Source organism: Condylura cristata, unplaced genomic scaffold (genome assembly GCF_000260355.1).
Source record: "Condylura cristata isolate star-nosed mole 26May11 unplaced genomic scaffold, ConCri1.0 scaffold00012, whole genome shotgun sequence".
NCBI classification, from domain to species: domain Eukaryota; kingdom Metazoa; phylum Chordata; class Mammalia; order Eulipotyphla; family Talpidae; genus Condylura; species Condylura cristata.
This window is the reverse complement of record NW_004567113.1, coordinates 17689160-17716988: the sequence shown is the minus strand read 5'-3', so window position 1 is coordinate 17716988 and position 27829 is coordinate 17689160. Positions and strand designations below refer to the sequence as shown.

At 42.9% G+C, this 27829-nt stretch overlaps 1 protein-coding gene across 1 annotated transcript in view; it reads left to right on the top strand.

Annotated features, from left to right (window-relative positions):
* The first annotated feature begins 8929 nt into the window (after positions 1–8929).
* Positions 8930–27829, top strand: part of SHROOM3 (shroom family member 3) — a 61766-nt gene continuing 42866 nt past the window's right edge. The window contains exon 1 of the mRNA XM_012724244.1: positions 8930–9033. The gene's annotated coding sequence lies outside the window, so the exon portion shown is untranslated. The remainder of the gene's footprint in view (positions 9034–27829) is intronic.

The window sequence follows — 27829 nt, the reverse complement described above, 5'->3', positions numbered from 1 at the left end:
CCTCCCACCCCCGCCGGAAGGTTAAGACTATGGCAGTGATTAGGCACACAGGCTTCACCATCAGCCAGAACTGGACTCAAATTCCTGTTCATCTAGAAAGAAATTCCAGGTCAAGACCAGGTACACAGTTTGGGTAGTAGTGGTAACGCGGGTGGGTTTTCTTCAGAAGCTGGCCTCATCATCTCTTTCCATCTAAACACAACTGAGGGAATGAGAGGACTCCCATGTGCATTTCACCAACTTTCATCTTATTCTGAAGACGCTTTCCCTTGAAAGAAACTTTTGGTATTAAATTCTTGCCACATGTGTCTGTGGACTTTTAGGATTGTAGAATCCAAAGGTAGTTTGAAATGAAAGAGGGTGAAGGTGTGAGTTAGGGATCCTGCTCCCACTTGCCAGTTGCACAGTCTACAAGCAAGTTTTGACTTCAAGCAAATAACTGTCTCCCTAGTCAGTGGGGGTAAATAATAGCTGCTGTGTGGTTAGTGGGAGAGCCAAAGCGAACGATGTCAAATGTTCATTGTAAACCATTTTCAAGGCACAGAAAAAAAAAGTCACGCCTCTGTCACCCAGTAATACACTTTTGGTACATTTGCTGGTCTTTTGTTTTCATGCTTGCCTTTTTTGTTTCCAAAGACCAGTAAAAAGGTGAAATGGGGGGAATGCCAGACACACATGGCTTGACATGTGGTTGATGTTTAAGAAAAAAGGCCAAGTCTAAGGAAGGGTGGACTGAAGAGGATGTGGTCACTTTGGGAACAGTGAAATCCTTATAGAACATGGGGGGAGGTTACAGGTTCCCTGCCCCTTGGAAGGAAGGTGATCTGAGCAGCAAGGAGAAGCTAGAAAAGTCTGGGGAGGGACTTGGAAGAAGAGGGAGGAGGGAGAGTAGGAGAGTCTGAGAAGACTTGGAGGAGGCACATGGGAGAAGCCACATTTACTTCACAGACTTGTCACCAGGGACTTGGGGATGTGGAACGAGACCTTTGAAAGAGACGCAGTGAGACCCATGGAGAGGTTGACAATGGCAACCTCTTTATTTTTTTTATTATTTACTTATTTAGCACACAGAACTAGGGTACAGGCCAGAGGGGCAGGGGCTGTGAGAGGCTTCACCAGAGGCAGAGCGGGAAGCAGAGCAGGCAGATCAATGAAGTGCATTGCTGAGGGGAGCAGCGGGCAGGTCAGGAGAGGTCTGCCGTGCCCTGTGGTCACCTCCCAGGCTGGGGATTGAACTCACTGGAGCCACTGTGGCCAGCTTGCAGTGCAGCGCCCTAACTCAGTATGCCCCAGGGAGGGTCTGTCAACCTCTTTATTTTGACTTGGGTGTTGATTTTCTCCTTTTCCTTTCAGGCTTGTGTGGCTCCTTCTGCCCCTGTCCTAAGGTGCCTTGGGCTTGTGGCAGGCTTTTGGGTCTTAGTGGCCCCGTTTTAGGCCAACCCTGTTTGGCATTTACCCCTGAGGGGAGGGGTAACTTTGGGTGTTTAATTGGAAACTTTTTTAACCATATTTTAAATATCTCTCTATTGCCCGCGGATTGGATTAAAGTTCTCTTCTGTTGAAGGTTAGACACACCAAGAGTACGTTTTGTCTTCATGCGGCAGGTAGCAGAACTCATTTAGAACAGGCAGGCTTGGGTGTCTTGGGGTGCCCCTCATTCTGTCTCTTAGCAAAACCTCTTTCTACTTGTCTTGTTTTACTTTCTTTACCCTATAAAGTAAGAATCATCAGTCTCTCAAGTGATAAGAAATGGGAACTGAATGGCTTGATAACCACAGTAGCTACACTCCACGGGCTCAATTAAGTCTCCATTCTGTTGGTAAGAAGTTACGTTATTTGCCAGACACTATTCTAAGAGCCTTATGTGTATTAACTCAAGCTTCACAGCTGTCCCTTGTGGCAGGACTTATCCTTATTTTAGAGGAGGAACCCCAGGCCTACCGAGTTAAGCAGACCAGTAGGTGATAGAGCCTGAACCCAAGCAGCTGGCTCCAGACTTTGTTGTTGCTAGGACTTTAGACAGCTTGACCATGATCTGAGTTGTTTTCAGGTCAGACTGAATATAGCCAGGTTCTTTGTCCAGTGGCAAAGATATCCTCAGTTTAACTGAAAGTCTTTCCCTGCAGGCAGGCCCTTGTTTTTCTTACATGCTTGCACTGGGCTATCTCTGCCCTAGGGCTCAGTGGGTGGAGGAATTGGAGTCAAAAGTAAATCTGAAGCAGATTAAATATTATTAGGTAGGTCAGGCGATTTGGCCAGTCATTTGGCTTTTCCTCTACGCCCACCCTTCTCTAGGCTCTAAGTAAGGTTGATGTAGAGGTCATGGGCCAAGATCTGGAGATAATTAAGCTTATGGTTTCAGGAAGAATCAGAAATATGCTGAATGCCAGTTGTGTAAACTAGAAGTGGATCCACTCGAGAGGTTTTCAAGGGAAACCAAGTGAGAAAAAACAAGAGCTGGAAGTACAGATGGGCACAGAGTGAGACAAAGCACAGCCTACGCATGGTGAAGGCAGGCCCGCCCTCCCCTCACAACCCAGCTGCCAGCCCAGGTGGCTGAGCACAAACAGGAGAGGTCTTTAAGTGTGCGTAAGTGGGCCTGCTGTAATGGAGAGCACCAGATAGGATACAGGCCGGAGGCAATGCAGAGGGGCTTCCTAGATGGTAAATAATGACTCTAAAAGCCAAAAAAGGATAGTAATAAAGGGATGATGACCCAGAGGGTTAGGTCTAAATATGTAGGTCCCAAGAGGTCAGTAACAAGAACAAGGGGCCTTTAAGGAAAGGGTAAGTGTTTGGGAATGTCTATGAGACCTTTGATAAATGCTCAGTCATCGGAAAAGGAAGGCAGCCCTGTTAGGCTTGGAACAGAAACCTGTACCCAAAGATATCAGTTCTTACAATCTCCCTCCAGATCCTGCACAAGCCTAGGATCCAGGCCTTCCTGCCTCCAGGCATCTGATGGGGACAGAACCAGGGGGCCTGTGGCCCCCACAGCCACCGGAGACCTGCTAATGGGGTAGAGGTGATCATTGGCCTAGACTCCTGCAGATGGACTGGAGCAGAATTAAAAAAACCCTGGACACAACCTTTAATAAGGCAAACTAGGAAAACAAGTTCACAGGGGCACCCAGCATAAATCCAAAGGAATTTCTCCAAAGGGCTCTAAGTACAATTTAGCTCTGAATAAAGTACTTCTGTCAGCTTAATCTCAAAAAGCCTTCTGACTGCTTTGAAACAAAAGGCAGCAGAAACTGCAGAACTGTATCAGCTTGGTCTGTACCCACTCCTCAGCCACAGGCCCCCAACCCAGTCTGCTCCTCCATGCAAGCTGGCTGCTAATGACGTGCACCAGAAATTAGGGCCAGATTCTGCTTTCACAAAAAAAAATGGCCCACAACCTCATTTAGAAAGTGACTAAAAGAAAATAGAGCCCATCTTCCCTGAGTCATGTATTTTAAATATTTTAATGCCATTAAGAGTTTAAAGGCCTAGATCTCTTTGGGATGCATCACACAGTCATTTATTTACAATCTCCTATGGTTCCTTTTGTGAACCACTTGTGTGTCTACCTCGAGTCTGGGTCTGTAAAACTGAAGAAAAGCCAGCCATGGCCCCTGACCTCACTGAGCTTGCCCCTGGGATAGGAGGGCGACAGAGTGCGAGGGAACAGTGATGTGTGGCCTTTAGTAAAATAAAGGCAAAGACCAGGGCCCTCCCTGGTGGCATAATGGGGTGAAGCACAGTAGTATGAAACTATCTGCAGCCACTGCAGCATGAGTTCGATCCCTGGCCAGGGAGGTGACCCACATGGCACAGCCTCTCCTGTGTTGTCCACTGCTCCCCTCAGCAGTGTATTTTGGTGGATCTGCCTGTTCTCCCCACTCTGTCTCTGGTAAATCCCTCACCCCTCTGCCCCCCATACCTCTCTCTGGCCTGTACCCCAGTTTTTGTATGTATAAAATAAATACATCTTTTTAAAAATAATAATGAAAGACCAGGTACCTGGAAAGAAATTGTAGTAGACAAAGTGGTTTTAGAGGAGGTGATAGTTGACCTGGGACCAGAGTCTGTGTAGTCAGGAGAGTAAAGAATTTGTAGGAAGACTATTCTAAGAGGAAGGAACAGTCAGTGAGAAAATGAACAACAAGGTGGTCTTGGAGACCTCAAGGAGAGCAGGGGCCAGCTTGGTGGACATCTCGCAGGCCAAGTTATAAGGAATTGGAATTTTACCCAAACGTTCAGCAGGAAGTTATGCAAGAGTTTTATTAGAAAATTATATACTCCGTTTAGATTTTTCGAAGGTTGTGCTGGCTGCTGGGTAGATGCTGAATTTGAGGGGGACAGACATGAATGCCCAGTAAGAAAGCCCCTCCCTGCTGGAGGAAACACAACGAAGAGGGAAATGGTGATCTGACAAATAAACCAGATGAGATTGTAATAGTCCATGCCAAGGAGATGTGACTTTTGCCCCCTCCCCCTTAAAGGACAAAAGAAAACTTTAAACTCAGCAGAAACCAGTATTGAAAAGGACTTGAAGCGACACTCAAACAGACCGAGCCCAGCCACTTGTACCCTTGTCTCCCTCTCCCCATCCTTTCCCACAGACCATGGTGCTCTAAAGAACAGCAACAGAGCGATCTAGAACTTGTTCTTTATGTAGCAGGTGACTCTCAGTTCAGAAAGCAGTTCCCAGCTCTCGTGGAATACCAAGTAGTAAATAGTACTTCGGGAGTTAAGATATTGGGGGAGAGGATGGACATAGGTTGGATGTACTTGTCAGAGGAAGGAGAAAGTAGACATAGTTGACCTGGATTTCTTGTTTCTTAACTATTTGCAGAAGAAAGACAATACTGGGATTGTTTGCTCCTAGAAACTTTTTAGATCCTGCTAAAGTTTACTTCTTTGGTCAGCTTCCTACCCCATGACTCAGATTGGGGAACAGCAACAAACAACAAAATGTCCACCCAAATGTCCCATTAGTTTAGCCAGGAAGTCAACTTGTGAATTAAAAGGAGATAGGAGGGAAGAAAGGTTACTGATCTGTTGAACACAGAGCAGTACTTCATTCAACAAATATTTATTGAGCAGCCCTCTGGGCCAGGCACCACGCTGGCCTGCTGGCCTTTGCGGAGGGACCAGCAAACAGGCTGTCAGAAGCCAGGGTGAACCGCACTTTGAAATGCACACAGGTAGCAGCGTGCCTGCCTCTCAGCCAGCACAGAGTGGGCACTTCACCCCACCTGCACACAGAGGAAACAAGCCAAAGTGAAACCTCCCACAAGTATGGAGAAGCCAGGAGAGGGTGGTGCCTCTCTCTGGAGCCTCCAGGGAAGGCTGCAGAACCATCTGCTTCACTCCTCTTGAAGCTGTTGCATTGATTCCAAAGCATCTTGGGTATTTTTAAATGAAAATAAATATACTGACAACATATCTAATGAATGGCCTCATCAGCATTGTTTCCCACCCGTTTTGACTAAATCTGCGTTCATTATTCTAAGGTCTACAGAATTTATGACCAAAAAACAATTCAAACAAAGGGAGAAGAGTGAGTGACTGACTGACTGAGCGAGTGAGTGAGTAGCTGTCAATGACTTTAGTGCCAAGTGAGCCTGATTCCACGTGTGGTTTTAGCTGAGATATGCAGCCTCTGTGTCGCAGGTAGTTCATCTGAAAAATAGACTTTAAAAGTACCAGCTCTGGGCCCTCCTTGGTGGTGCAGCAGGTTAAAGCATTGCACTAAGAGTTGAAAGCCACTTCATGAGTTCGATCACCACCCCTGAGGTGACCCACATGGCGCAGCAGACCTCTCCTGACCCACCCGCTATTCCCCTCAGCAGTGTACTTTGTCAGTTGGCCTGTTCTGCTCCCCACTCTGTCTCTGGTGAATCCTCTCACGGCTCCTGTACCCAAGTTGTGTATGCATATATAAACTAATCTTAAAAAAAAAACCAAAAAAACAGTTCTTGCCTTCCTAGTTTAGAAATTGTTAGAATAACTCCTGACCTAAGGAAAACCACGTGTCCTATTGGAAAGACCTGGAGTGACCAGCACAGTCTTGTGGCATCACTGGGGCTGTGTCCCGGTGGGGTAGCAGTGCAGGGCTGACTCGGGGGGGTCTGGAGGGAGGCAGGCTGCGTTGCCATCTCAGGTGGGTGGAAGTGTGCATTCTGCAGACAGCTGTTTACATGGTGTAGGCAAGACAGCACCAGGGGAGAAGAGCAAAGGAACTCCATAAAGGAGTTCTTTCACAGTTGGGTCTGGAGGAGCCTTGGAAAGGAAAGCTTGCTGTCAGGTGGGTTATACCAGGGAGTGGTCTTGGGTGTGCTTACGCCCATGCATTCTACAGTGAGATACCTCTGAATTTACTTGCCCCCTCTGTGTAAGTCAGATGGGCAATGTGCTTGGGGCTTTGGTGGCTGTGTGAGAAACTGAGGACCACATGATGAATTCTGCAAAGGCTTTGACATGTTAATTTCCTGGCTAGGGCTCTTCTTGCTACTATTCCCAGCATAAATTAGGTCTTTTTAGCTATGTCTGTTTTGCATAACATCTCATTTGAAAGGAACTCTTGAAGATATGATAAGTGACATGCAGAATGCAGTGAAACAAAAAATAAACTTTTGGACTATAAAATGAATCAGTGATTACAGAAAGAGGGAATAGAGATGGGTAAAATGGGACAAAGGGGATTTTTATATGGTGAATGGTAGACTTGGACTTTATGTGGTGAACTTTATATAAAGCCACTTGGCTGGTTTTCTGTGATGGACACCTGAAGCTTATATAATGCAATGCTATATTGCTTCAATAAAAATGTAAAATTGAAAAAAGAAAGATGTTATAGCGAGAACTTTCTTCAAAAAAGTAAGGGTAGAGCCATCATATGATCCAGCAATCTTCTCAATAGCTATCCAAACAACAGAAAACCATTAACTTACAAAGTTATGTGCACTCCACTTTTTATTGCAACTTCATTTACAATAGCTAGGCTGTCGTAGCAACCTAAGTGTCTGTGGATAGATTGAAAAAAGAAGGTGTGATACATACACAATGGAATACTATTCAGCTATAAAAAAGGTGGAAAGTTGCCATTTGCAGCAAGGGGACTATGCACCACAAAATTAGAAGGAGAAAGACAAATACTAAATTATTTCACCTATATTCACCTTTAACATAAGGAAACAAAACAGATGAACAAACAAAAGTCAACCAGTGGACACTGGCTGGCGGCCAAACATGATCAGAGGGGAAATGATCTGGGGTGAGAGCAAGGATAGAGGGAATCTAGTGGATGGTGGTGGCTGTTTTGTTTAAGAAATAAAAAAATAAATAAAAAAGATGTTATGGTAAAAAATATGAAAGTATTTTTTTAAGCACATGCCAAATATGCTAGACAGTAAATACACATTATCTAGGTACTTCATTGCATCTTTGCAAATGTAATGATGGTTGGTTTCCTCTCTGCTATGTGACTGTGTACCGGGCTCTATTGTAAATGTTTGACCTGAATCACTGTAAGTGACTCAACAACCCTAGGAAAGTGTTTGTTCTTTCACACCCATTTCAGGGATGACGACCAAGGCGCAAAAAGGACAGTCACAGAGCTGATGGGTGGGTAGAGCCAGGGTCCAGCTCAGGAGAGGGTAACCCCAGAGCCACGCTCCTAACCCTGCAGCACCTGCCCCCTTTTTCTACTTTACAGCTGAGAGGCCTGAGACTGAGCGCCTTCTTGCCCAATGGCACTCAGTTGATGTGTGGCCACCTCAACCAGACCTTCCAGACATCAAGTCTGGAGTTAGACTGAATATATTCAAAGCAAGGAAACTTAAGTGTGGTGGAAAAAGTGGTCACGAAAGGAAGAGATGGAGCTTAGATAATAAATAAGGAAAAGAGGAAAATGGTGGTTTAGAACTGGAAGCTCCCTGTTGACTCAGGACATGTCTCTAGCCTGTCTTGAAAGAAGCCAACAGCTATTTGCTAACGCCATCCCCTCTCAACCGGGGCTGATGCAGTTCAATAACTGCAGTTTCCATGTCTCCAGAGTCCAGCTTATAAGGCCTTCCTTTGGTTTTCAGAGACTTAGAAAGATCCTGAAGACTCACTGTGATGCCACAAGAGCAGGGTGGTACAAATCCACTTCAGAACCTGATGCAAGGGATGGTCACAGGGACACCCGCAGGGTATGCCTGGGGCATTTGGAAGTTTGGGAGCCAGGATTGTCCTAAGGAGAACTGTGCCTTTTCCCATGGCGAGCACATTGGTCATGCAGGGCTTAACATTTTTCTCTGCCTCCCTGGGAGTATAGAGGAAAGAGCTATGGGAATGGTACTGGGGGCCAAGGGGTTGGAGGGCGGATTGAAGTGGACACACGAAAGGCCTCCAGCGTAGTGGAATCCAAACAGTCTGAAATCGCTCGGGCTCAAGACTTGGCCTGTGCTTCCGACCTGCCACCCCTTGCACAGAGGCCCGCTCCACCAGGAGATGGCTCTCCATGCTGAAACTGGGCCACACAGGCTGCTTTCAGGGAACCACCTCATCTGCAGCTTGCTCCCATGAGTCCAGTTTTCATTTATTTACTGGCAGACGCTCAGTTTGGGGGCAGTTCCTCTTTATAATAGCTAATGCATCTTTCTTCCCTCCTCACACCCCCCCCCCCCCCCGCGAAAGTCTGATCATCTCAGATTGGCAACTATACTTACTGCTTCCCAGAAAAATAGGGAAGGATAATGACCCCCCTGTTGTGGATTTGCTAATGGGTGGTGGACACGTCCTTACAGACCTGCCTGCTCGGGGTATCTGTAGCATTAGCTGTGCTGCTCTGCTCTAGAGGAGGGTCCATTTTCACACATTTTCCTTTGTTGGCTTATTTGTCCCTTCTGCCACAATCATCTCAGTTTCTTGTTTTCCTGTTTTTGCCAGAGATGTGTGTGCAGATATTGGCGCCTTTGATTCCAGCCCAGAGCCCCTCACCTCTGACCCCCAGCACAGGAAAGCAGCATGGCCAGGAGTTAAGCTTCGGCTGAAACACAGGTAAGAGGCATAGAAAAGGACTGAGATGCTGGAAGAGGTAATTGGGGCCAGAATAGTTCCAGGCATAGGCTGGTTGGGAGAGGTAGGGGGGTTCTGACAGGTATCAGTGGGTCAGGTGGAAGCTGAGTTCAGCAGGATAACCAGCTTAAGGGCAGCTTGCTTAATGGCAGCTTTCAAACTAGGTTCCGAAGAGCACTGAGTTTCTAGAAGGCAATCGGAGGGTACCTTAATCATTTAATCTCAGTATCTTTTTTTTTTTTTTTAAAGATTTATTTATTCATGCATATGAGAACTGGGGTACAGGCCAGAGGTGTGTGTGGGGCAGGGGCAGGTTGAGGGGACAGGGCGTGAGAGGATTCACCAAAGACTGAGAAACAGAACAGGCAGATTGACTGAAGTACACTACAGCAAGCGACACAGGAGAGGTCTGCCTCGTCATGCGGGTCACCTCCCTGGTCTGGGATCGAACTTGTGCTACAGTTGCAAATAGTTTCATAAGTGCTGTACTTTAACCCCTTGTGCCACCAGGGAGGGCCCAGATCTCAGTATCTTTTTAAGCATAAATTCACAACTTTTTTTTTTTTTTAGAAGACTTTTGTGCTTTATGATACGTTTCTACACAGATTAGATTAAAATTGTAAAGGGTGGGGATTTTTCCCCCTGAAGCCTATCCTTAGCAGATTAGTTGTTCAGATTGACTCACAGGTCCATTAAGAAAAAGCACATATAACTTAAAACCTAAATCAGTATAATTTAGAATGAAATTTTGTGGACATAGGATTGTCCCTTGCAATTAAATGAATGAATGCCTGAAGAAGGAAAGAAATTTAGGGATTGGAGCAATTTTTGTCAAATGGGTAAGTCCCAGCAAGTAAACAAATATCATTAAAAATGTACCGCCCCACCATGTGTTTTTTTTTTTTATTTTTAAAAAAATATTTATTCATACAGAATTGGGGTACAAGCCGGAGGTGCAGGGTGGTGAGAGGCTTCACCGGAGACAGAGTGGGGAGCAGAACAGGCAGATGGACAAAGTACACTGCTGAGGGGAGCAGCAGGCATGTCAGGAGAGGTCTGCCAGGCCATGTGGGTCACCTTTCTGGCTGGGATTGAACTCATGCTGAGGTAGCTACAGCTAGCTTTGTAGTGCAATGGTTCAACCTGTTGCGCCATCAGGGAGGGTCCCTGAAATAATTGTAGAGTCATCAATGTACAAAGACTTTTTGGAGATTCATCATACATCCACCATCCAATTTTCTCTAATGTTGACAACTTTGTAACCATCAAAACCAAGATATTAGCATTAGTATAAAACTACCAGAAACGGACACTAAGACTTTATAGACGTTTCACCAATTCCCCCTATGTAAGTCCATTTTTCCACTCCTGTCTCCTACATTGTGTCAAATGGCGTGTTTCCTCAGACTGGTCTAATTGTGATCTTTCCTCAGTCTTTTGTGATCTTGACACTTTTTTTTTAAACGTTTATTTATTTATGCATACAGAACTGGAGTATAGACCAGAAGTGCAGGAGTGGTGAGATGATTCACCAGAGACAGTCGGGAGCAGAACAGGCAGATTTACTGAAGAACATTGCTGAAGGGAGCAGCGGGCAGGACAAGAGAGGTCTGCGGTGCCATGCGGGTCACCTCCCTGGTCAGGGATCGAACTCTGCTGAAGTGGTTGCAGCTAGGTTCCCATATACCACCAGGGAGGACCCATGACTTTGACACTTTGTTTTTTTTGAAAGATATATTTATTTGTACATACAGAACTGGGGTACAGGCCAGAGGCTCAGGGGCGGTGAGAGGCTTCACCAGAGACAGAATGGGGAGCAGAACAGGCAGATCAACTAAGTACACTGCTGAGGGGAGCAGCGGGCGGGTCAGGGGGGGTCTGCCGCGCCATGTGGTCTCCTCCGGGGCAGGCGGGAATCGAACTCATGCGGAAGTAGCTTTAGCTTCTCAGTGTAGTGCTTTAACCCACCAGGGAGGGCCGACTTTGACACTTTTAAAGAACATGGACCAGTTGTGTTGTGGATGCCTTTTTTTAGGTTTTTGCTTGTTGTTGACTCAAGATTATATTAAGTTTTGCATTTTTTGGCAAGAAACCAAAAAAACAGTGTGTCTTGTCAAAATTATATGATATTGATATGTTTTATTGGTGTTAATGTTAAGTGAAATTAGTTAAGGTGAAATGTATTAGGTCTCTACTGTAAATTTACTGGTGATTAATAAATACCTTGAGGGAGTTAACTTTGTGGTGATTAATAAATACCTTGAGGGAGATAACTTTGAGGCAGTGCAAATTATCCTGTTTCTCCGCCAACTTCCCCCCACTGATTTTAGCATCGACTGGTGGATGTTACATGAGACAGTTATTGCTCCAGTATTCTCAAGATGATTAATCTTAGATTTCATTCCTTTTATATTTGTCAATTGGACTTCTGAAAGGAAGAGTTGTCTCTTTTCTCTATTTATCCATTCACTATAACAGCAAGAATTATGATTATGAGTTAACACACTTATTTTATTGCTTAAATTATTCTAGCTTTGTTACTGGGAGCTCACTTGAGCTGGCTGGGGTCTATATCCTGTCTTGAAATATGGAAAAAGGAATGGTGCCATCTCATTTTTCCATCAGACAGGGCAGTCCTGATGTGCTCATCCTCTTAGTAGTGGGCATTGTGCTAGTCTTAATTTGTGACAAGTCCCAGAAACCCATCTACCAACACCTATTTGGGAAATAAAAAGTGCTAGGATACCTTATGAGCCAATTCCAAGCCCAATAGTGTACGTGCTGCGTGAGTAGCCTTTTTTCATGAAGAAAGTAGCCAGAGGTACTTTTTCACTCATTTATAAGAAAAAGGAAAGAAACTTTGTCCGCCATGTTATACAGGGGCCAGCCCAATCACCAGTTAAAGAAAGACGCTCCCAGTAACCTAGGACCTAGTGGTCTCCCAGATCAAATTCTGCCCTCCCTTTATTGTTGATTCCTGAATTCTCTCATATCTAATTTGTCAATCAGAATTCTTACTGATCTAATTTATCTTTGCTGACACAGCTTCTTAAAATCTGTCAAAGCCCCAGGCTAGGATAGTGCAGTGAATTCACAAAGGTAGCAAAATATTCTACCTTAAATCCCAAGATTTTTTTTTAAACCAGTGCTTTGCTCCAGCAATTCCTCATCCCTTCCTCTTCTTCTGTCGTCATCACTGTAATAACCATCTGATTTGATTATTAACCATTTACCCATATGTGGTAATATGTGTTCTGTAAAGAAAATCAAGAGGAATGGCTAATAGACGTCCAGGGATGGACTTCTAACTTGTTCCCAGTTGGGCAGGAAGGTTAGTTCAGCTGCCCTTTAACTTGCCTTGGCAATGAGTTCTGTCCTCATGCTGCTGACTTAGTGTTCTTAGGACAGTGGATGTTGACAGAGACCCTCCTGCAGTAGCCTCCCTGACTGTGGGACGCTTAAAGCCATTAACAAACTTTTGCACACAGTTGCATTTTTTCAAACGTGGGAGGGTGTAGGTTTAGCAAAGATCATCTAAGGAAACAATTCAGTTGCATGCATTTACCAGCAAATAGTTTTCCTTGCTCCCCTCCTCCTCTTGTCCACAAAACAGAGTTCCCTCATTTCTAGCCATTGTTCAAGATGCAAGTTCTTCTCAGGAAAACTTACTGAGGTCCCGACCTTCTCTAATTCTCTGTTATAGAGCAGACATTGGGTTTTAATTGGCCAATTAAATGGAGTCCCACCCCCAGGCACCAGCTTAGCATGTGAGTTCTGGGCGGTTTAGGCTGTCGGGCTACAGGTGGGTGGGACTGCTGGGAAGCTCCCCAGCCCTGGAGGAACAGAAACAACCATGGCAGTGAAATGCTCCTTATTCCACTCCTGAGTGTGACATTCATTTGGCCAGAAGCTTGTCTAGGATGTACCTGTTTGCTACAAGGTAAGCCCACTACAATGTGAGAATGAAATCTAGAACCATTGTAGGATTCTCAAGCAGCAATATTCACAAATATCTTTTAACACTGCGCTCTGTTTATAAAGAAAAATAGCTAATCACATGCTAAGTTTAACCTTGTTTCTCTGAGTAGCCATGAAAATTCTTATAATTTGAGCACCTCATGTAACTTGGTGTATGTTTAATATTTGTGTAGGAATACTGAGTTATTGTCCTTAATATAAATTTAGTAACCATATTAATGTGCATATGTAAAGTAGCATTCTATCTCATAGCAAAACTTGGTGCTATGTACTTTGTGGTTTTACTTCGCCAATTCCTTGGGGGAATTTCAGAGTAACTTTTTCTCACAAGGAATTGCTCCTTACCTATATCTGGTAGTCCATTTCTTCTCCGTTTGGCCATTTGTGTAAAAAAAAGGAACCGTAATTATAGTCATCTTTTTAAAGCAAAGATGCAGTCTTCCCATCCAACTTTGAGTGTTTAAAGTTGACATGAAAAGAAGTATTGATCGAGATAGCCAATGAGACCTTGACAGTTGAAGGTTTAAATACTTAATTATCATTTCTCTTCTTCACCAAAATCGGAGGCTTTTATCCTTACATGATCTTGATTCAAAATTATTGTTCAGAGTTATGCTTCATGGCACTACTTGTTTCTGGAAATGCTTTTACTTAAAAGAAAATAGGACATGATAAAGAATACCAGGATAAATATTAAGGTGATTTGACTATCTTATTGTTATCGTATCATTAAGAGTAAAAGGCAAACAAAATATGAATTGCTAATATTGTAAAACACATACATAGAGGGATCACAGGCTGGTTTTTCAAGTTTTATTTGGCACTCTTTCATATGAAATGAATAAGACAGCATTCTTCTGAATTTGATTATTTTCTCCCCAACAGTGTCAGATTATGTGTGAGTGGTGCTAGTGGTTAAACTCCTTGTAAAATGTATAATGGAAATGATTCGTAGCCAGAAACTGAGGTGTGTGGAGCAACTGTTCTTAAAGCCTGAGTCTCTTACCTTGAAATCTTCACTCTTTTGGTCATTAAGGTTTAAGTAAAAATTTAAAACTTGTTTTTAATGAACAGTGTTTGTCCAGTATGATTTTTAAACTATAGATTCTCATTTGACCATTAAGCTTTTTATCTGAACTTAGCATTCTCTGTCCCTTCCTCGGTCCTGTTGGGCCTTTGGTTTCTCATTTATGACCTTTGCTTTAAATGAAAAGAAAATGAAATACCGGAGCAGAAAAACAAACTGCTGGCTCAAACCTCCTCCTAAAGAGGAGTTAGTGTTGAAGGTTGGACAAGACATTTGTTTGTTTGGACTTAATGCAAAATAATGGTTAGGGGAAAAAAATTACCAAAAGTAAGGTTTCTGCCTCATGAATATAAAATTTCCTTTTTTACTTATTTTGCCTAATAAAATTTAATGTGTACTTGGGCATCATATAAAAACGAATTTGCTTGATTTAGAAATATATTTTTAAAAGATTTATTTATACATACAGAACTGGCGTACAGGCTACAGGTGCAGGGGCCGTGAGAGGATTCACCAGAGACAGAGTGGGGAGCAGAACAGGGTAACTGATAAAGTACACTGCTGAGGGGAGCAGTGGGCGGGTCAGGAGACCATATGGGTCACCACTGGGGTAGGGATTAAACTCATGCTGAAGTGGCTTTAGCTTCTTAGTGCTGTGCTTTAACCTGCTGTGCCACCAGGGAGGGCCCATAAATATCTTTTTTAAAAAGATTTTATTTTTGTGCAGAATAGCTGGAGTGTAGGTCAGAGATAGGGTGCATGTGAAGATTCACCAGAGACAGAGGGGAGCAGAACAGGTAGGTCCACTGAAATATACTGCTGAGGGGAGCAGCAGGTGAGGCAGGAGAGGTCTGCAGTGCCATGTGGGTCAGCTCCCTGGCCAGGATAGAACTCAGGCCACCACAATGGACCTTTGCAGTGATAGTGGTGAGATTTCACTCCTAGGCCACCAGGGAGACCCTATTTTGGAAATAACCCTGATTGCTATTTGGACTCTTATAAACCCTCAAGGGACAGTCTTCTGGGGAATTATGCATTAAGAAGGTGGGTTTCCATCTGCAGTGATGGGGTTTCCTCCCCCCATCTCTTGTGCCCTGCTTTGCTGCTCTTAATTTCTCCTGCTCCCCCCCCAAGAAAAAAAACAGAATTCAGGGACACACACACACAATATTTTTATTTGTTTACGATTCTCTGACCTGCCCCGAGATCCGTGAGAATGTTTGCGTGGAACTGCATTTATCTGTTTGTAGACATGAAAACTCACTGGTAAGAAAGTGATTTTTCTCAGCTCTAGCAACAGATTCTGTGACATTAAAGGGGTAGAAAAGAAATGCTAAAGTCATATCTGATACCTAAAGACACTAGTAAATGTCCTCCTTCCTTCCCCAGCAAATACAATGTCTAGTTCCAGATTGAGAGTTGAGAAGAAATTGATAGAATTTATGCTATTCTGTTTATGCTATGCTTTCTATTATAGTTAATTAGAATGTCAATGAAAGGCAAAGATAGTAACAGTGTTTTGTGTCAGCTTCTGCCATGATTTCTATATATGCAGACATAAAAAGAGGATGGATGAGGAGGATTACTTTTATAAATATTTTGCATTTATACATTCTATAATAAAGTGATGCATAAAAGAACGAGTCATTAAGCAATTAGCAATTGCTTAATAATTTTGAAAACAGCATTGACACACCAAAAGAACCTTAAGACACAGCTTTATTCTGATTCTACCTGATATGTCAGTGTGATAAATCTGAGAAAGCTAGAAGAGGGGGAAATTGAGAAAAGGAACATCTCAACATCAGCCCCCACTGAAGACTAAGAATGTCCTCCCTATTGCTAATAAGCCCATTACTCTTTTATAGTAGTAATTTTGTGTGTTCATCAAGAAAATGATTCTTCAAAATAATGATTCAAAAGGAAAACTGGAAGGGACATAAACTAATAGTAAACGGATGGAAAGCCAAATGTAGAGGATGGGGTGAAAGTTTACAAATGCAAATTCTAAATTTTAGAGTCATGTCTGTCTGTGAACAGAGTTTGCTCTTGTGATTCAGTTGTCAAAGCCAAAAATCCCCAGGCATGCTATCAGGATGACATTTAAAAAGAACTTTCTTCCCAGAAAGGACTGTGTGTTGCTGTGGGGTTATGTAATACATGCCTTTCTACCCACTGCACCACCTTTTAAGATCCAGGTATTAGTGAGGCAGTTATAAAAGGCTTGGAAAGATTTGCTTGTTGGATTTTTCTGTGAACCCAGAAAGTCTGAGGTACAGCCTTGAGGAGGCCGGCAGTCACAGAAACTAAAAGCTAGAGATTCTGTAAGAAGCTAAAGGATTTCTTAAACACAGTGTTTTTGTCATCAGGAAAAACAGCAATTACTCTTTTATAGTAGTAATTTTGTGTGTTCATCAAGAAAATGATTCTTCAAAATAATGATTCAAAAGGAAAACATTTTTGCATTTTAGAAGGAAGATAACAGATGTTTTCAACTCTTTAAATATTCTTGAGAGTATCTTTCCTATGACCATGTATGAAGCACATCTCCATATTAGCAATTTTGACTATTCTGTACAGAAGCCTGAATGAACCAGTGTTTGACTATTCTGTACAGAAGCCTGAATGAACCAGGTAGTCTGACTTGATTATAGTTTTCAGTTGCTCCCCAGTATTTGGAGGTCTGTATTTTTTTTTTTTTGTAAGCAAAAAGCGCTTAGAAAATCATTGTTGAAATGACCTATTTTGTCCTAAACAAGATAGAATTATAGCCCCCCACCAGTTTTTTTTTGTACAGTGTAATTTAATTGTTCTTGCTGTTTTCCTCTTTCACGTGTAAAACAAGGCAATTTAGCAATAACTATCAAACTTGCAAATGTATTGCTTTCCCTTGAACCATCCAACAATTCTTTTTCTAGGAATTTCTGAAGTCATGTTGAAAACAATATATGGACATGCTTAATTATTGAACCATTCATTGTAATAGCAAAAGCTGAGAAATCAAAACATGTCTACAGCCGAGATCTGGCTAAATATGATACTTGTACACAGTGGAAAATATTAGGCAACTAAAAGGAAGAATAGGAATGAGGAAGCTTTGCTAGTACTAATTCAGGATGACCTTCAGTTTGTATTGTTAAGTACAAAAAAAAGAGAGGAGTAGGGTGTAACATTTAGTTCCTTTTATGAAATAGCAAATATTTACTTATATTTGTATAATGAAACACTGGAAAAGATACAAAGTGATGTACCACAGTGATTAGCAGAGCAAAATGTGGAAAAGTCGGGGAGGTGGCTGGAAAACTTGGAGGCTGAGACTTCTCAGTGGCTTTGATCTCTTTTTCCCCTTAATTGTGTAAATTATCTACTCAAAGAACAATTGAAATAAATATGGGTAAGTTAACAAAATTGGATCAGTTTTGGTAATGAGTGCATGGATATCCTTTGTATTCATTTGAATACATTTGCAGTTGTTTAGTAATTTTAAAGATAGATGGGGAGAAAACAGCATTGACACACAAAAAAGAACCTTAAGAAACACTCTTTATGCCCAGCTAAGCAGATGGTGTTCAGTAAGTTTATCATGAAGACGACCTTCAACCCCCATGCTAGACATATCAATTCTAATTGATACAATGTACAGAAAACATTGGTATGTATTTTCTTTCTTTTTGTGGGGAGGTGGAGGTGAAGGTCTTGGAGTAGAGCCTCCTTATAGTGGACCTTCTATGATACCCCAAACATGATGGATAGGCAGGTCAGTTGATTATAAATAGATAAAGAAGAACAGTGTTGTTGTTTTTTTAAAGAACTGGGGTATAGGCCAAAAGTGGTAAGGTGAGAGGATTCACCAGAGACAGAGTGGGGAGCAGAACAGGCAGGTCTACTGGAATGCACTGCTGAGGGAAGCAGCGGGCGGGTCAGGAGAGGTCTACTACACCATGTGGGTCAGCTCCCTGGTCGGGGATCAAACTCATGCTGCATTGGCTGCGGTAGCTTCATAGTGCTGTGCTTTAACCTGTTGTGCCACCAGGGAGGGCCCAGAACAGTGTTTTTTTTGATAGTGCTGTCTGAGGATATTTTGTCTTATCTTTTCATCTTATTTCAGTTGCTAACTAACATGATTTTATAATTTTAGTGGATCAGGAAGAACCTACTCAAAGTCTCAGTCATAAAAGTTTATCAAAGAATAACATGAACAAAAACAGGAACTCTAGCTCTCTGAATTTCTTGTTTTCCAAGCCATGGGTGTCACCTTCTCCACTTATCCACAGCATGCCAGCCCTCCAGGGTCATCTAAAGTCCCCCTCCACACATGCCGTTGACTAACTTCAGATCCCATCTTGATCACTGACAGCACCACACGAGCTTTTTAGTGCTTCTATCTGAAGTCGCCCCCAAGACTTTCATGGTCCAATATGACTAGATGATTTCTACCATCTGCTTTCACTCATAAAACTTCAGCTAGACTCTGTTCTGCTTCGTGAAAACCCCCAGATTCATTCCTCCCTTTCAATTCATTGTTCCTTCTGTGCCAAGTGCTCTCCCCTCGGCTATTTTCGTGTTGAGTTTTTCTCTTCATGAGATCTTTGTCGGCGTGTCAGTCTCAATAGGCAGACCCTCACCTAAGTTTCCCAGTTGTAATGCCTTCATAGTCCTTACAACTGTATGGACATATCTCATCTGTTTGCTAAGCTGCTGTTGCCTACTCTGTCCACTCCACCTCACTATAAAGTACGGATTGCTTACAAGTCAAAAACATGAACTCTGGGACTGGCTACCTGAGTTTGAATGTCAACACTGCAGCTCACTACCTTTGTGGCTGCAGATGAGTTGCTTCGTCTCCTTTTTTAATCATGTTTCTTCAGTAGTCTGGTATCATAAAAATAGTATAAAAGTTAAGTAAGAAAACACATGGTGAATGCCTAGAATGAATGGTGCTTGACACTCAGTAGATACTTATTATTTTTTTTTTTTTGTGAGTGAATGAACAAATACTTTGCTTTTATTTAATACCTTTTCTTGGATCTCAGGCTCCCCAGCAAGATTATAAACTCCTGAGGCCATCTATAGCCCCCCAGAGCTGCAGCTCTATTCAGCAAGGTGAAGGCACATAGGTGATCAGTGACCATTGCTTGAGATACCTAACCACATTGTTATAGATTGCTTAGAAGTATGCTTTGCCTTCCTGAGTCACTGTGCTAGGGCAAGATCATGTTAGAAGGACATAGTGTCACTCGTTAGTTCCAGTTTCATCAGCCTACACATCCCACACAGTTAAACTTCCTTGTTTGTGGTTAGGAATGCAACAAAAGGACTTTGTTTGAATCACACCCACACACCAAACCTAGTTTGCTCAACTTTAAAATTAATCATCTTCTGACTCGTATTGATATGCTCATGATGTAATGTACTTTAAGAAAGTATTTCTTTATCTTCTTAACGATCAAAGTGATCCCAAAATATAAAAGCATGCTGTGCTCTTTAGGAATGCTTTTTATTAAATTATTTGCATCATTGAAAAAGTCAAAGCCATAAGACTTTTTTTGGTCATCTCAAGATGCAATGATGTATATTTTCCAAATGGAAGGCTATTTTTCAAACACTTTGCCTTTTCAATAGGTAATACAAGGACATAATACACAATTTGAAAGTTACAAAAGGAAATACTGTGTAAATAAGCTTTCCTCCTCCGAGGGAGACAGTTGCCAATTTCTTGAAGTATCCTTCCAGAAATATTCTTGACTTTAATAAACATGCAAGTGTATGTTTTCACCCACACAGTGTAGGATACCACCTACATGGCTGCATATCTTACTGTTGTCATTTAACCAGATGTTTTGGAGATAGTTCCATATCAATATGTATAAAGCTGTTCCATTTTTTTAATAGCCACATAAGTATTCCAAGGATGTATGACGCTGACATAACTAGTCTGCTATGGTGTACATTTAGATTGTTTTTTAATCTTTGGATAGACAAATTATTTGAAAAAATAAAATGGTTTGCAAAATGTTGCCAAGGTGCTTTTCATTTAGTTGGTAGCTGATTTATATTCCCCTCAACAAGGATGGCTGTATTTGGACATCTCTTTCATTGTTCTTTTTCTTCATCATTTAACTGGACAGTATGGAAGGAGCTTAGAAAACAAAGCTTATCTCTGAAGCCTTCTAACATATGTTCAAGAGAAGAGGGTTTCTTTCTAAGCATCTATTTTGTTTGTTTGTTTCAGAAATCACCCTGTTCTTAATATAATATTAGACCACTGGTAAAACCTGGTACATCTCCCCTGCCCCACAGGCAGCAACCTCTCCAATATCTTCTATAGAAAACATTCTCCAACTTGGGTTTCCTATCTGGGCAGTTATTTTTTCTTTATTATAAGAATTCATTATGAGTTATTATTTTAGGAATTACTTCATTTAGTCTCCCCACCAATATCTTAGTCATTAAATCTGATAATATCTCTAATCAGTATCAACTTTTCTAGTCCTCATATATCATGTACCTTGAATCCCAGCTCACCATATCAACCTCCTCAGTTATCCCTCTTCTGGGCTTCATAATAAGAATGAAAGACAGTGGTGAGTCTCTTCCAACTTTCCTCCATTCGCTCCCTTTCATACGTACATGCATCAGCATCTTACAGCTTCTTTTCTCTTACCTCAAGGAACTGGCTGTCCTGTTACGTAAGGCTACCCTTTAGTATGAGCTCTAGACCCACTTCTCTGTAGGTCCAGTGGGAAGCAGGAATGTTCGGAAGTATCAGCCTCTCTCCATCCTCTATCTTCCAGCTGCATGTACAGGTGCTGTCTTGTATAAACTTGCCTCATGATTAAAATGTCTCATCATTAAAAACAAAACAAACAGGGCTCTCCCTGGTAGCGCAGTGGGTTAAAACACAGCACTAAGAATCTAAAGCCACTTCAGCATGAGTTCGATCCCCGTCAGCCCTGGAGGTGACCCACATGGCGCGGCAGACCTCTCCTGACCCGCCCGCTGTTCCCCTCAGCAGTGCACTTAATCGATCTGCATGTTCTGCTCCTCACTCTGTCTCTGGTGAATCCTCTCACCACCCCTGCACCTCTGGCCTGTACCCAGTTCTTTATGCATAAATAAACAACCAAAACTTTCTCTCTCTGGCCTCCTCTAGTTTTATCATCACCACCCTCTTTCTCCCCTTTAAGGTCAAACTTTTGAATTATCTGTCCTTGCCCTCTCTTTTTGCTCCCTCATTCACTTCTAACACTGCCACAATCAAGCTTCTGCCCCCGGCCATTCCAATGTAGAGAATCACTAGTTGGCAAATCTAGTGGTTACGCATCTACCCTCAAAGGACTGACCTCTCTAGTACTTGGAATGGCTGACAGTCCCTCCTCCTCATTCTCCCCTTAGAATTCTGTGGAACTCCCAGATATCCCTGTTTTCCTCCTACTTCTCTGGAAGCTCCTTCTTGAGCTTCTTGCACCTCCCTCCCTCACCCATAAATGATGTGTCTCAGACACATATCATTTAGCTACTTCCTTTGTCTCCCCATGCATTCTTCCCAAATGACTTCATCTTTTTTCAACAGCGATGTGTTTGAGACCTACATTTCCATATGGATCCCAGACTTGGGCATATGGAACCCTGTAGATTACTGCTCACTCTAGTACTCTTTTGAAAATTCCATCTGCATCTCACATTTGCATATCCTAGAGGGAGTCACATCTTCCTCTCTCAATTCCTTCCTCCTGTCCCTCCATCTAATAGTTCTCTAGATAGGTTAATAAATACTACCATTCTAGGTCTCTTAGAGACATAATGACCATCCTTCCTCCTTGACAATAATCATGTCTGTGCCACCTATATCCATCTGGCCACTGGACTGGAGTTTTGACTTCCTCAGAGGTCCTGAGATCTGTCAGCTCTCCAGGTTGACTGTCTTAGTATAGACCTTCGTTACCCCTTACCCTGTGCAATAGCCTTCAGCCCTGTCTTTCAGATTACTCTGTTATTGGTAGTAAGTTCCTGAAACTTAAATTTGAAAATTCCCCTCACTGGCCCTCCCTGGTGGTGCAGCGGGTTAGGGCACAGCACTGAGAGGCTGAAGCCACTTCCGCATGAGTTCGATTCCCGCCTGCCCCGGAGGAGACCACATGGTGTGGCAGACCTCTCCTGACCTGCCGCTGCTCCCCTCAGCAGTTTACTTCATCGATCTGCCTGTTCTGCTTCCCACTCTGTCTCTGGTGAAGCCTCTCGCCGCCCCTGCACCTCTGGCCTGTACCCCAGTTCTGTATGCATAAATAAATAAATATTTAAAAAAAGAAAATTCCCCTCACTGGCTAAGTTCTTTGGTAGGTTCCAGTTCCACAGGATACTGTCCAAACCCTTTAGTGAGGCATCTAAAGACCGGTATCTCCCTCTCCCCTCCATCTCCTGCTCTGTCCCTTATTCGTCGTCTCCTCTCTAGCTCCTTTGAATTTCTTGTATCATGTTCATGTGTATTTCCTTGCATTCATTAGATATGTCTTCTACCTATGTAACCTTCTTTTCCACTCCCTTCCAGCCAGAGAAATTTTTCATAGTTTAATGAAGCCTTCCTCACTTAACACTACATATTAATCCTTCCCTCTGTATTCACCAAGCATCTTACAAGTCTGTATTATGAAAATCCTTTATATTGCATTACAGTGACTTACTTAGCTGTGTCTTCCTGTCCTTTGAATTTGGAGGGATCTAATGATGCTTCATTCTTTGTGTTCTCTGTGTAGAGAGTGAACATGTTTTCCCCTGAATCATGTTTTCCCCTGAACCAAGGAAAGAGCTGAATAGTTTATATTTAAAAGAAAAGCTTGCTGGTGTCTTCAAAGCACAAGAGACATTTTCTCCCCTTAATCACTCTCCACTTGTCTTCATTAACCTGTCCACAGCCTCCTTTTATACTTCTAAGAGTCATGGAGAGCTTTCAGCAAGGTTTCTGGTCCTTGAGGAAAGACCTACCAACTGATATTAAGTAACTGTTACTTCGGGACACCTCCTTCTCTCCTTCGAGAATTCACATGAATAACCCCTCTGGCACCCTGATTTATTGGCAGACATATCACACTTTATTTACCTCCTTGACTGAAAGAGGGGTCTTCTTTCTGTAGGGCCTGTAGAACTTATGAGAGCCAGCCCATTTACCTCGGGTGGGAGAAGCTTCTCAGCACCGTCCTTTTAGCCAGGCGTGGACAGATGCCGTGGAGGGATGAGCTGTTAATGAGGCATCCTCAGTGTTACTGTCCTGGGAGCTGGGCTGAGTTCACTCTTCACAGGCATCCATATCCTTTGCAAGGTGAGTGCCTTGTGGCAGGTCCATATCCCAGCTCTGTGAGGGGGCCTGCCAACTCTTTTCACTGGTGGCCAGAACACAGGGCAGGGTGTTGGCAGTGTTCTTTCCCTTTGTGTTTGGGACACATTTGTGTTTGGGATGCATATGTAAAATGTCTCCAAAGCCTTATGCAAAAAAAGCCTTTTTTTTTCCCATTAATGTCTGGACTTTTGTCATATGATTAAACGATAACATTTATTGAACACCTGAAGTCCTGTGTAATGGGTCTGAACCACAGATTGCAGGCCGTGTGATTTAGGCCAGCCCTTCCTGAACTTGGGATACTGGGGAGAATTTCTAATCTGACTAGTGCTCAAGGGCATTAGGCCAGGTCCTGGGGACCTAAGTGGCCAGGTTAGAATGGGACTAGCAGCATGACTGCTCACCCACTAAGAGACTGACTCAGAAGCCCAGGGCTCTCTCGTTACCTCTGAGAAAAGTGTTGATTCATTCTGGGCCAGTGTTCACCCCAAACGTTCAGGTCTGTATGGGACGTGTTACAAAGGATGAAGGAGGTATACACACATGAGCCCACCCAATTGTAATATATTGGCTTCTGATGCTGGCCTCAGTTTTGCTTCCTAATTCATCTCTTCAGCCACTGCTTCTTTTAGTTCTTTGCTAGTTTCCGGGCAGCCAGGGTCTATTTTCTCTTGGCCTGTGTTTACCTCGTGGTGCTGGCAGCTTCCTGCCTCACCAGCATAGCCTACCGGTTACTCCATGTGTGAGTCTCAGAAGATCAGCCTTTGCCACAGTTGCCTACTGTGAGTACCTCACTGGGGAGCTGGGAGCTGGGTGACTCACAGCCACTGATGGTGCCCACACATTCCCCTCTCTGCTTGTCATTCATCCTTTCTCCGCTTTCTTTTCATCCTTGTAAGTATCCTCATGGGCTGGCCTCTCTGGCCTCTCTACTCTGTCTGTTCCTTAATAAAATTAGTGATGCCAATCAACATTTATCGAGCTCCTACTGTGTTCTAGGAACATTGTCTCATTTTTTGTCTCACAAAACCTATGTTCTGTTCCATTCAAAAAATGCTTTTTATAGATGAAGAAGCTCAAGGTGGTTAAGAACCTTACCTAACCAGGGGCCTCCCTGGTGGTGCAGTAGGTTAAAGCAAAGCACTGAGAAGCTAGCTAGCCAGCCACAGCTGTTTCACTGTAAGTTTGATCCCCGGTCAGGGAGATCCCACACGTCTCGTCCACTGCTCCCCTGAGCAGTGCACTTTGTTGATCTGTCTGTTCTGCTCCCCACTCTGTCTCTTTTGAACTCTCTCACTGCCCCTACACTGCTAGCCTATACCCCAATTCTGCATGCATAAATAAAGCTTTAATAAATAATAATAAAAAAAAAAGAACCTTACCTAACCAAAAGGTAAAACTAGTGGTATCAGGACTAGAACCAGGTTTGTCTGACCTTAGACCTGATAGTTATAGCCACATCCCAGCTGCTCTCCATAGAAAGCATTTTATCAAGAGGTTTCAATTCTTTTCACTTGCCCTGGCCTCTCTAGCAGTCCAGGTATAGGGCCACCTAAGGTGCTCCTTCACCTCAAATATTTACTGACTGGCTGCTAGAAATCTTGTTGGCCTGTTTCCCTTGTTTCACAGACGACTATTTGTTATTACCATAATCTCTCTTCTGGGACTTGCAGTATGTGTATTTTTTCAGAAATTGTTGGTGGGAAAGGATGTCCTGAGCAAAACTCCACCAACAGGTTTTTTGGACCCTAGACCAAAGAGATCCAAGACACCAAGGACTACAAATCCCATAATTCATCATCACTGAAAGGAGGACTTCTGGGAACTGAGAGTAGTGTAAGCACCTAGGTTTGGTAGATAACCAGACATGTGGACCCTGGGGGTCCTTGGTTTCTCACCAGCTGTCAGTGTGCTATTGGGTTTCCAGCTCAGCGACACTGGTAGGATACACTCACCAATTCTCTTTGTCCCTGAGTTACTTATTTCTTCATTTCCCCTTTTTTGTAAATAAGCCCTTTATTGCCCTTTTTGTGGGTACTTGTGGTTGAGTCTCATAAATCCCTTTTAAGTGGGTGGTGAGGACCCACAGTCAGGCCAACCCATTTCATGCTGGGGTTGCCCTGTGACAGTCTGGCACCCACTATGGTTGGCCAGCCCGAAGTACCTTTCCTGGTGTTGATCCGTCATTGACCTGTAACAAAATCATTATCTTGCTTGGCAAGTTCTTCATGGCCTCTGTTGTATATTTTAGAAGTTAAATCATATTAAATCTAGCTTTTTTGATGGTGAGTTTTTTTTTTTTTTTAGATGAACAAAGGCTTGTCACAGGGCAGGGGGAGGACACCCCAGAAACCCCAAACTCACCTGCTGTAAATAGGTTCTGCCATCCACTGCATCAAGAAAAAGCATATAGATCTTTAATGGAAAGGAACTTTAATACATGAGTGAGCAACACAGAAAAGACAAAGAATATAGTTTCTAAATCAAGCACTCAAAGTTCCCATCCCCTTGTGGGTAAAAATCCACCCAGACAGGATTGGCCCAAAGCAAGGCCTAAAAACCTACCGCAAGACTAAAGCACCTTCTGATGGGGACCATAGAAAAGAGTCAGAAATGGCCAGACAAGTCTGGGAGGAAAAGAGCAAAATCAAAACCAAGATAAATGCTGCCATAGTCACCTCCCCATGGGTCGCTCACCCACATCTTGCTTCAACCAGTCCAGGGCCAAAAGCAAGTGCAGTTTCTTCACGTCTCTCTGCTCCATGTGGCTCCTTTAGGGCTCCTTCTGGCTCTCCATCCTGCTTCCCTCCTTCCCAGTCTCCTCTCTCCCTGTTCAGCTCCAGCCTCCCTTGGGTAGGGCAGGGAACCAGGAACCTTTCCTGGACACCACCCTGCTACAGGCTTAGGTTGGGGAAGTGACGTACACTGGGCTATCCCGTAGTTAATAACACAGTCCCAGTGAGCACCTGGTCTCATGACAGCTATGCTGGTATTATCCTGGTGCACTCGACACTTGAAATTTCACTGGCATCCGGAGAGTGAATTTTCATTTATATTACGAATGCCTATTTGTTTTTTCAGAAAAAGGGAATAAGAGGGTGTTCTTACGTCTCTCTCTTATGCGTATCAAAGCAGATCCCTGGATCCCCTAAAAGAATTTTCAAGTGGAAAAAAAATACACTATAGTCTGAATAGTTTAAAGATTTTTGGCATGAAATGCCTGATAGCTTAGCGCACGTTTGTGCCAAAAATAAAGCACAGCAACTGTCTCTTGATTCTGACCTTCTATAGTAGTGTAATCTGCCTTCCCAATTCATCCCTCAGAACTGCAGTCTGAAGGACTCGCTCTTTCCCCCTTTGGCTTTGCCTGTTCTTTGTGTTACAAAGGGCAGGATGTTTAAAAGTTGAAGTCATTGACTTGAAAAATGAGAAAGTATTTTGGAGAGCATTGAGTTTTGAAACTAACTGTAGGTAGAGCAATGTTAACACCCTGGTAGTGGCTAACTTTTATGCAGTTCTTACCAAGAAATTAAAACCGTTATGATTCCAGCTTCAGGTTGTAATAGAGGATTTCAAAGTCCCCAGAGAGCTTTCCATCGTGTATTCACACAAAGGTCCTTGGGAGATGGGAAGGGATTACCGCTGTTTTTAAATGGGAGCAGAGGAAAGACAATGCAACTCAGTATGCTTTAAATTAAGAAAGTATAAAATGTTAGTATGTAGGAAATCTTAATGTGGATGATGTGGGAATTATTTTTCCCCACATTTCATTAAGATATGTTTGATACCACATTATTACACCGTTTTTTTTTTTATGCTGAGAACATTTAAGATTTACTCTCTTAGCAACATTCAAAAGTATGATGATTATTTGCTGTGATCACCATGGTGTACATTAGTCCCCTAAACTTCATAATATGTACATAAGCTGTAACTTTGTACCCTTTGACCAGTGTCAACACCCCCAGCCCCTGACAGCCACAACTCTACTCTCTTTTAGAGGTTGTCCTTGAGATTGCTGACACAAGTGACACCATACAGGTTTGTTTTTTAAATATTTAATTTCTTTATTTGGATGTATTTTACATCAGGTGCAGTCCCCATAGAATTCCCACCACCAGTTCACTTGTGCACCATCATCTCAGTCCCCTGTGCTCTTCCTACCCTCATTTTTTACCCTCTCCCTCACCCCTCCCCTGCAGAGTGTCTCTGGTTTATAGTTGCCTGGTTACTTTTGTTGTTGTATTATTATTTTTTTTCTCCTGATCCCTTATTTGGTTCCCCTATAATCCCCCCATAAGTGAGACCATCCAATATTTTTCTTTTCTTTCTGACTTATTTCACTGAGCATAATCCATTCTAATTCCACATGTTGCCATGAGTTTATCTTTTTTTTTTTTAAGATTTATTTATTTATGCATACAGAACTAGGGTACAGG